The following is a 9463-nucleotide window of genomic DNA, read 5'->3' on the forward strand; positions in this document are numbered from 1 at the left end:
ACAGTATGTGTGTTCTCAATCAAACCCGTGACTCTCGTGTTACCAGCACCGTGCACTACCTGTCTACCAGGTGAGCAGATAAGCAGGAGATGGATTACTGGATATTGTACAGAGAACTTCACACTGAGACCTGTTATAATTGTGAACTTGTATAAGAATATATATGTGTGTGTGTGTGTGTGTGTGTGTGTGTGTGTGTGTGTGTGTGTGTGTGTGTGTGTGTGTGTGTGTATGTGTGTGTGTGTATTAATGTTTATATTTTCTCTGCAGGATGATGTAATGTACTCCACTCTAGCACACAGTAACACAACCAGAACAGCAAAGGTTGAAGACACTGCAGATAAAAGAGAATATACCACCATCAAACTTAACTAATACACACACACACACAGTCATTAATTCTACATAGTTTTCCTTTGTTATTCATTTAAATTTAAAATAAACAAATAAACAAAAGTTCTGAATTAACTCAGTGTGTTTTTTTTATTACTGATAGTTTCCTGGCAATTTTCTTACACACGGCTTCAAAGTGTTTAACAACCAATCCAAGCACACAGTGTAGTTTAGCACAAGAAGAGGCTTCGCACGTGTCTATGATGATGGTGTAGGACACAGCATGGGCTGATGAAGGTAGTGGATGCAGTGTGCAGAGGTGATGTCATTGGTGGGCGGAGTTTGATAAATGCTAATGTATTATCTGCACACTGCTTATGTCTGTTTAAGATGGAGATTATGTAGGTATGGCAGGTGCTGGAGTCTCAGTTAGAAACTCCATAAGTTTATAGCTAACTTTATGTACGTTTGTTTTGTGAAATTCATAGAATGGTGAATGATTAGTTTTCTTTGAGCTGTTAGTCACAGTTTCAGTTCCCACTGCTTCAACAAGTGATGGCTGCAGAGCTCCATTTTTTAAGGCCTGCTTTTGTGATGCGAGGAGGTAAAGCAGGATGTGAGGAAGAGTCATGTTACACACAACAAACATTTATTGTGATACACAAAAGACATCTAAGTGGTTAGCAGGCTAACCGGGTTTAAACATCGACAACACTTATACTCAGACACAAGACTTATATACATGCAAACTAATGACACACAATAAGGAGCAGGTGTGAAACACAGGGAGGGCATAGCCATACGGATAAACACACACACTAAACACAGACATACTCAATGAGATGAGGTGGAAAACTGAACAAAGATGAGCACTGCAAAAATGTGATCAGTAGCATCTGTTGTATGTGGCACTTGGCTTCATATAAAGAATTCTAGTGCTTCCACACTGACGCTCTATCATGGAGTTATACATATATTGTCTGATCTTTCTGTGACTGGTAGAATGGTGTGGCATTAGAGATCAACCTACATTTTATTAGTAACAAAATAAAACACCTTTATAGACCAGGCCAGAACACTTTCAATTGAGTGTCATGACAATCATTGTCAAAGCGTTTATTTATAACAGAGTCATATGGGAGTTTTCATTTCAGCCTCTCCAGCCAGTGTCAAGAACAGGAAGATACTACGTGGTTTGAGGTGTTCACATCTGCTCAGTTTTCCTAGTAACCTCATGTCGCGCAACTGCCCTCAGTCCATAATTGCAAGTCCCGTCTTCCCCGGCACAACCTCACCAGATCCTCATCACCAGTTTACTAGTATCACCTGTGTCTCATCTTTGCTATGCTATTTATTCTCTCTGGTTCTGTTCATTCCCTGCCAAGTATTATCGCGTGTACTGAGCAATTTCCTGGTGTGTGTATATCTGGCTATTACCCTCGCCTGTTTCGCTTTACAATTGTTGCTTATTCTGCTACAAATAAAACTCGGCTGTTCACAAGCATCTGGCCTGTTCTAAGATGACACACCTCACTTGGTAAGCAACATCTAAACATTAATGTTATATGCTGGACATACCAACCCGTTCTGTCTCTGCGGTCTGACGCTGTGGCGGTATTGGTCATCAGCCCCGATTTTCTTCTGGGGTATTAGGGTGGTTATAGTGGCTGTCCTCATTCTCAGCCAGCTCTGTCTCCTGGGGGGGGTCCAGTTATGTTATTTTAACTGCAAACATATTTAAAACTTGTAAAAAAAACCAAAAACAGAAACAACCCAACAACAACAAAAAACCTATAGCCCTTGAAAGAAGTGTTATGTCACCTAATCAACTGACAGTATTGTGTTATGAAGAGAAGACTGTATGACAGCTGTCTGTCAGAATCAGCCTTTATAAAAGTGTATTTAGGTTTGTGTTAGCTGTTATGAAGGATTTATGAAGACCACTCTTAAGAAACGTGTTAGTAAATTTGAAATGTAGATTTTGATCAAATTTTAAAAAAATTGTTACACTGGTACTTAACAAACAAAGCTCAAATTGTTACCTAAATGGAGCAACCAAATTGCTCAGTTATAACTATCATTGTTATAAGGATAGTGAATGTCATTAGAACAATGCTAAAAATCATATAATATTAAAGTAAATATTTATTAATCTTACGCATACAATTCCTTATGCATACAATTACGATTGTATGCATAAGGAATATGAACAACTATACATCAGACTCACTTTTAAAGGTAAGTAACTTAGATCCGTATTCTTAGTGCATTGATAATTTCATAAATAAACTGAACTTTAGCAAACTAGTGTTACATTATACCTGTAGCACCTGTTACACCTATAGAGCACTCTTAGACCATCAAAGGCTGATATACTGGACATAGTATGAATGCTACAGGTCACTTGGGTAGTGTTTTCTCACTGCTGTGGCTTGGTGTGATGGGACAGGTAAGACCAGATGCTCACAGATGTAGAGAGAGATTTATTTTGTTTCAACTTTTGATGGGTGAACAGGCCAGGGTCAAAACAAGGAAAGCCAAGGCAGGGGTAATCCAAATCATACAGGTAAACAGTCCGAGTCCAACAACCAAAGAGCAATAACAAACCAAGCAAACTATACAAAAGGGGTAGGAAAAAAATCAGTAGTCTGGAGAACAAAAAACACAATCAAAACACAGGAAAGCAATCAAGGAAATAACGCTCGGTATGCACAGTCAAAACTAGTGGCAATACCTCGCAATGCTGGTGAGGTCTAAACAGGTTTATATACAGGTGGGAAGTAGAAAACAGGTGCTGTCAATATTCTGGTGATGAGGATCTGAATGAATGTATATGATTGGATCAGTCCTTGACCTTGCAAGGAATGGCATGTTGGGTGTTGTAGTGTGCTTGGAGTTCAGTCGACGTGAAACTTGGTAGGTGTTTGTTTGCAAAAGGACAGCTAAAACAAGTCCAGGGTAAGTATACATTTCATCCATTTTTATAGGGGTGTATTTGTGGTTAAAGTGCTCTTGTACTTTAAAAATACTTGACTGGGATTTAAATCATGACTTAATCTTCTGGAAACAATCCATAATGTCACTGACCTTCATTTTGTCTTTCATGTTATTTCTAAAGTGCATAGTTGGACTATGACAGTATCAATAAACTGCCAGTGTAAAATTGTTTCCCAGGCACATACATCTTATACACCCAAAGTGACAGAAATGTCCTGTTTTTGATTCATTGCTTAGTACTAGATGTGTTCAGTTGTCCAAATAACTATTTTATCTATTTTACCTCATTGACATTTTGATTAAATAGTCATGTGTCCTAACTATGACCATCCACAAACAGTAAGTAGGAACTGTGTGAACTGAAACCTCAAACTACTGTGGTTGGGGAAATACTGTTTTGCACTGGCACTTTGATATTGTCATAGTCAGGACATACAATTTTGATGTAAAATGTTTTACTTCACAATACTTCACAAAATGACAGAAATCCACTGTTTTTGACTTATCACCTTGTACAAGATGTGCTCCCAGTTGTCCAAATGTTTTACCTAAAAATGTTATATTTTTTTATAAACTTTCATGAGTCCAAAATCATGTCTCCTAAGAAAATACCAGCATAAAACTGTTTCTCAGTCACACTAGTTTGACAAAGGCTTTACCCAAAATAATAGAAGTGATCTGTTTTTGACTCCTTACCTAGTACTAGATGTTTTCCCAATTGTCCAAAGACACATTTTACCTGAAAATGGCATTTTTCTTCATGTGTCCTGACTATGACACTGTCAATAAAATAATAAACTGTATTTCCCAACCACAGAAGTCTAATTACAGGCTATACACCCAAATTGACAGCTTTTGGTCAACATACACAACAAATTTAAAATATATATTTTAAATACTTTTAATACTTCATTGGGGATTTTATTTTGACATAATTTGATTTATTTTGTGGCCGTATCACGATGCTCAAGAGGGATAATTCCATTGCATTAGTGCTGCCTCTAATAAAACATCATTACTTGGAAAGTCTTCATTATAAAATTCATTATAAAATTAGTTTTTAAATAAACTTTTAAACATGCACTGATGAGCTTGTTCACCTGCCCCCCACTCAGGTGCAGTCACATGTCTACTAGTGTCACGAATGTAAACCATCCTGAATGTTCCTATACACATTTATAATGGGTCAGTACTGTAGCCAAACTTGCAAACACAAGTAGTACTAAAGCAGTACACCATCTTATGCTAACAAACACATCTCCCTCTCCAGGAATCTCAACAACAGAATTTACATCAAGATTTGATGGCAAAACAAGTGCAAAGGCTCCAGCTGACGCTTCCACTACTGACAGTGCAAAGACTCTGACTGACGGTAACATGCATTTACTGCATATCAACATGGTCTCCTAATATCTTAAAAAGCAATTAAAATGCATGCTGTGTAAAAACACAAACACTAACACGCACACAAATACACATAACATTTGTATAACGTTTGCCTTCAGATGTCCAAAACCCTGCTGGTGATCTATTATATATCCTCATGACTACTGCTGTGGGAGCTGTCCTCCTCCTGCTGCTGGGTCTCGTGGGGGTCTTGTGCTGGAGATACAAAGGTACACACACACACACACACACACACACACGCATGCATGCATACAAGTTGTGGGTCACACTGTCTGGTTTTCTAATGTAGTCCAGAGACATGGACAAAAGAGGCTAAGAAAGGGGCAAACAGAAGAGAAGAGAGAGCAGGAGACACAGGTGAATGCTCACATACCATCCACTGTAACATAAGAAAAACAACCTCCACATCATTACTGGCACACGTCCTTCAAGGTCAAATCTTCCATGGTGTGTGTGTGTGTGTGTTTTTACAGGATTGTTCTGCTGTGCTTTGTTCACCTGTTCAAGTGAGTGCTATTTTGTATCTGAATAGTGGGGGGGGGGGTTTCAGATGATACAACACAATTAGTACAATACCGTTCAAATAACGGATCACATACATCACGTACAGCACTTTTTAAATTTTTTTTTATTTTTTTTTTTATAAGGAAAACCATCTTTGGGAAACAGGTTGTGAAGTTCAGGTTTTCCTGAGTCAGTAACAAATACCTCAACAGAAGGTTTTATACAGATAGTGTGTGGGGTTCCCTAGTTGTGTGGGGTCCATGGTGAGTTTCTGATACAAAGCAGCTCTTGATGAACATTTTTGATGATGGCTGTTGTGATCTCCAGTTTGAAATCAGTGGAGATGGTGGTGTGTAGGAAGCTCAGACTCCACATCACTTACTGTACTGAGTTACAAAGGGAGATGGACAGATGTCTTATTTCAGAAATGTATCATCCATCTCTACTGCTTTTTGCATGTTGACCTCCAAGTTGTTTTCAGTGCACCACAAAGCCAGACGAGCCACTTGACTCCACTAGCAGTCAGTGTTGCTAACGAGTCCTGTTAAGGTCATTTGCTTGATCATAGCTGGAGATGCACTTGTTGGTGTAGCAGGAGAAGAGGAGGGCTGAGAGTGTCCAGCCTTGAGGAACCCCAGTGCTGATGGATAGGGGCTCTGACAGATAAGGTTCCAGGCACACAATCTACCTTCTATCTGACAGGTAGTTGAAAATGCCCTGACAGACGTAGGGTTCCACTCTCAGTTGTGTTGAAAGCCGAGCTGAAGTCTACAAATATGACTCTGTCATAGGATCCTAGAAGGTCCAGATGAGTACAGACATAGTGTTGATTGTGACTGTGCATAGTGCAGATTGCTCTGTATGCAAACTATATCAGTCCAAGGAGGTGGGAGTGATGGACTTGACGTAAAACAGAACCAGCTTCTCGAAGCATTTCATGACTACTGATGTTAAAGCTTCAGACCTGTAGGTATTAAGGCGGGTTATATTGTCCTTCTTTGGACAAGGATTATTTACCACTAAATTCTACCTGTGTTTCACTTCACCTGTGTCCTTATGGAGCACAGCTCTTATCACTGCATTCATATGAAAACGGGTCTTCTGGACATGTACCAGTGATTTCACACCACATATAGCATATTGTTTTTGCCTTTTGCATGATGGTCACAGGTGCATAAAGGTAATTGGTGCATTTGAATTGTGCATTTGTGTGCATGTATAGACTCCTATATACAGTATTTTTTTGAAAGTGTGCTTTAGTGTTTACACAAGTTTGCTAATTTTCCATTTCTGTGTTTCTACAGGAAGATTCGAGTGTCCTATACCCAACTGTAAATCGAAAAGTGAAATGCAAAACAGCACAAGAACAGGTGTGCATCATACTGAATGTGTGTTTTGTAAACGTGTGTGTGTGTGTGTTATAACAATTGTTAAAGTGTTATTCCTACAGGATGATGTCACTTACTCCACTGTAATACACAGCCAGAAAACCAAACCAGCATCCACTCCGATGGATAATGCAGATTATACAGAATATGCCAGCATCAAATTAAATTCAAATTAAGCACACATGCACACACACACACACACACACACACACACACACACACACACACACACACACACACACACACACACACATACAAACAAATCAAATCAAGCAAATGGACAAAAAATAAACATACAAAAACATGTATGGTAGCCAGTAAATAGCATGTATTTTATTTGTTTCTTCACTGTAAATGCCTCATTAGGGGTTAATCCGCTGAAAGATGATTTGAATACTTCTGTGAATTATTAGCATTTTTGCATGTAATTTATTAGTAGTAGTGCTTTTGGATAAAAATGGATCTTTTTGTTCTAGTTATTTTATTGTCTTTGTTAATAAGTTTTTATGAAGCACATCTAGAGCAGGCTACAGTACCAGTTATTATTAATAAATTTCAGACAGCGACCTTTTATTAGCTGTGCAAGCAAAGTGCTTAAGAAGTTGTATATTTTTCTGTAGATATCCACTTGACATCTTTACAGTACCTTGCAGCTGCTTCCCAAGAATCTTCAAGTGCACAAGTGCTTCAAATTTCCAGAATAAATGTATATTAGAAGTATCTAGATAACACTTCCCCTTTGGTCAAACACACGTCACTTATGAAAAGCAAGACAATGTAATTTGGTACAACACCTTTCATACACAATAGCAATTCAAAGTGCTTTGCTCAAATATATAGTAGCAACAAAGAAAAAAACATTAAAATAATATGAAAGATGCTAATAAAAAGGACCCCGTGTATACAAGGTACAGGACAGCAACACTGTCAGTGAAACGATAGATAGATAGATAGATAGATAGATAGATAGATAGATAGATAGATAGATAGATAGATAGATAGATAGATAGATAGATAGACTTTGGCAATAGTATGTGACTGTGATGCATCACTTTAAGTAGTGTGTTAAGCCGTCCAAAATGAGCTAAGCTTTAAAAATACATGATGCAATCTGGTTTATGAGAATACATTAGAATTATTTGGTTCAGTTAACCAACTGCTGTCACGGAACGCTCGCCTTCCCCGAGTCACGTGGGTGGGCCTGCAATGTACAGTGGGACGGCTGTTCTATTTGTAACCACACCTGCACACACCTGCACCTCGTCTGTCTAAATGTATATAAACCTGTGGCAGAGTGCAAGGTGTTGGTTATTGGTGACGTAGCGTGTGGATGTAACGTGTTGATGTTTCATGGTAATGTTACATGTTTTCGATATTGTTAACTGTGTTCATGTTTGTTTACTGTCAACCGTTTCATGTTTGTATTGACATTTGTAATGCTTGTGAGTGCCGTTATCATTCCGTGTCTATCTGTAAATAAATGTACATCCCAGTCACTGGTGTGGAAATGATCTCCATTCAAAGTGAACAGCACAGAAACAGAGTTCAGCTGGGTACTGTTCATGCTCCAGGAAATCTCTCTCTCCTCATATCACAAACCTACCCCAAACTAGCATGGCCTCCTGTTGGGTCTACATGAGCTTATGGAGGGTGTCTGTGGTGGTTCAGTCTGCAGTCTGGCAGGGAACGTGGAGATGGAGAACGTCACTGCTTACTCGGTCCTGCAGCCCTGCTCCTGACTCGGTCCTGCTGCCCTGCTCCTGCACTGACCCGCACGCCAGACCTGAGAGGTTACACTGTGCCAGGCACAATTCAACCAGAAACACGTGGATTGAGAGTGAACAGTACAGAAACAGAATTCACCTGTACTGCTCACTCTCCAAGAAATCTCTCTCTACTCATATCACACCTGACCGAGGAGGATGGCGGGCTGTACTTATGCAATCATAAAGGAGCTCAAAACAGATACATCAGGCTCAATGTACAACGTAAAACATATATCAGTGGGCTTGTATGTTTAAAAATGCCCATAAAAAGTATAACTTTTTAAACATAGCATAGCTTTTAAATAACGACTAGAGATAATGTGTGCAATATGGCTCAGGGACAACTGTCTCCTAAATGAGTAAAAGGATTATTTCATCTTCATTTTCAACATTCAGAGTGGTCTTTGTGCTGCACCACCCCTCACTCCTCACTGTTGTTACAGTCTCTCCTCAGACTCTGCCCTACATCCTCTTTGCTTTGGTCACCGTGATCTTCCACCACATCATCGTGGCTGTGGTCTACTGTACCAAGAGGACCAAAGCTACAAACAACATAAACAAGCTGTTGTAGTATCACCATGCCTCCTGAAATTAAGAATTTATCATCCATTTTACCTCAGCATCAGTTCCTGCCACACTTATCAACTAAAAGCAAGTAATTATAGTATAGATAGGATAGGTGAATAGATGTTGCGAATAACCATCAAAGTATCTGTGGAGATTGTATAGCCTGCACTGTATAGATGAACAACTGTTCAATTAATTTTTATTGAAATTTAAAGTTCAGTTACATTACATTGTAAAGCTATAAATGAGACATTGCAGTTCCTGAGGAGTATTATAATTATTAACATTTTTACCTTCTCTGGTAAAGTATTGTTTTGATAGTTCCTCTTTTTTTTATACACTGTTTATACACTATTTTTAAACATGTATTAATCATTGTTAGATTAATAGTCCATCAAAATGAAATTCTCTTTTAGTCCTCCAGATGGCACTGTTTCTGCGTGGTGAGGCCAAGGTTTCTGACAGAGTGTAGAGGACAACAGTCACCTGGAACATACGGCC

This window comes from Electrophorus electricus, chromosome 2, assembly GCF_041902795.1.
Source record: "Electrophorus electricus isolate QZ-2024a chromosome 2, ASM4190279v1, whole genome shotgun sequence".
In the NCBI taxonomy this organism is placed as follows: domain Eukaryota; kingdom Metazoa; phylum Chordata; class Actinopteri; order Gymnotiformes; family Gymnotidae; genus Electrophorus; species Electrophorus electricus.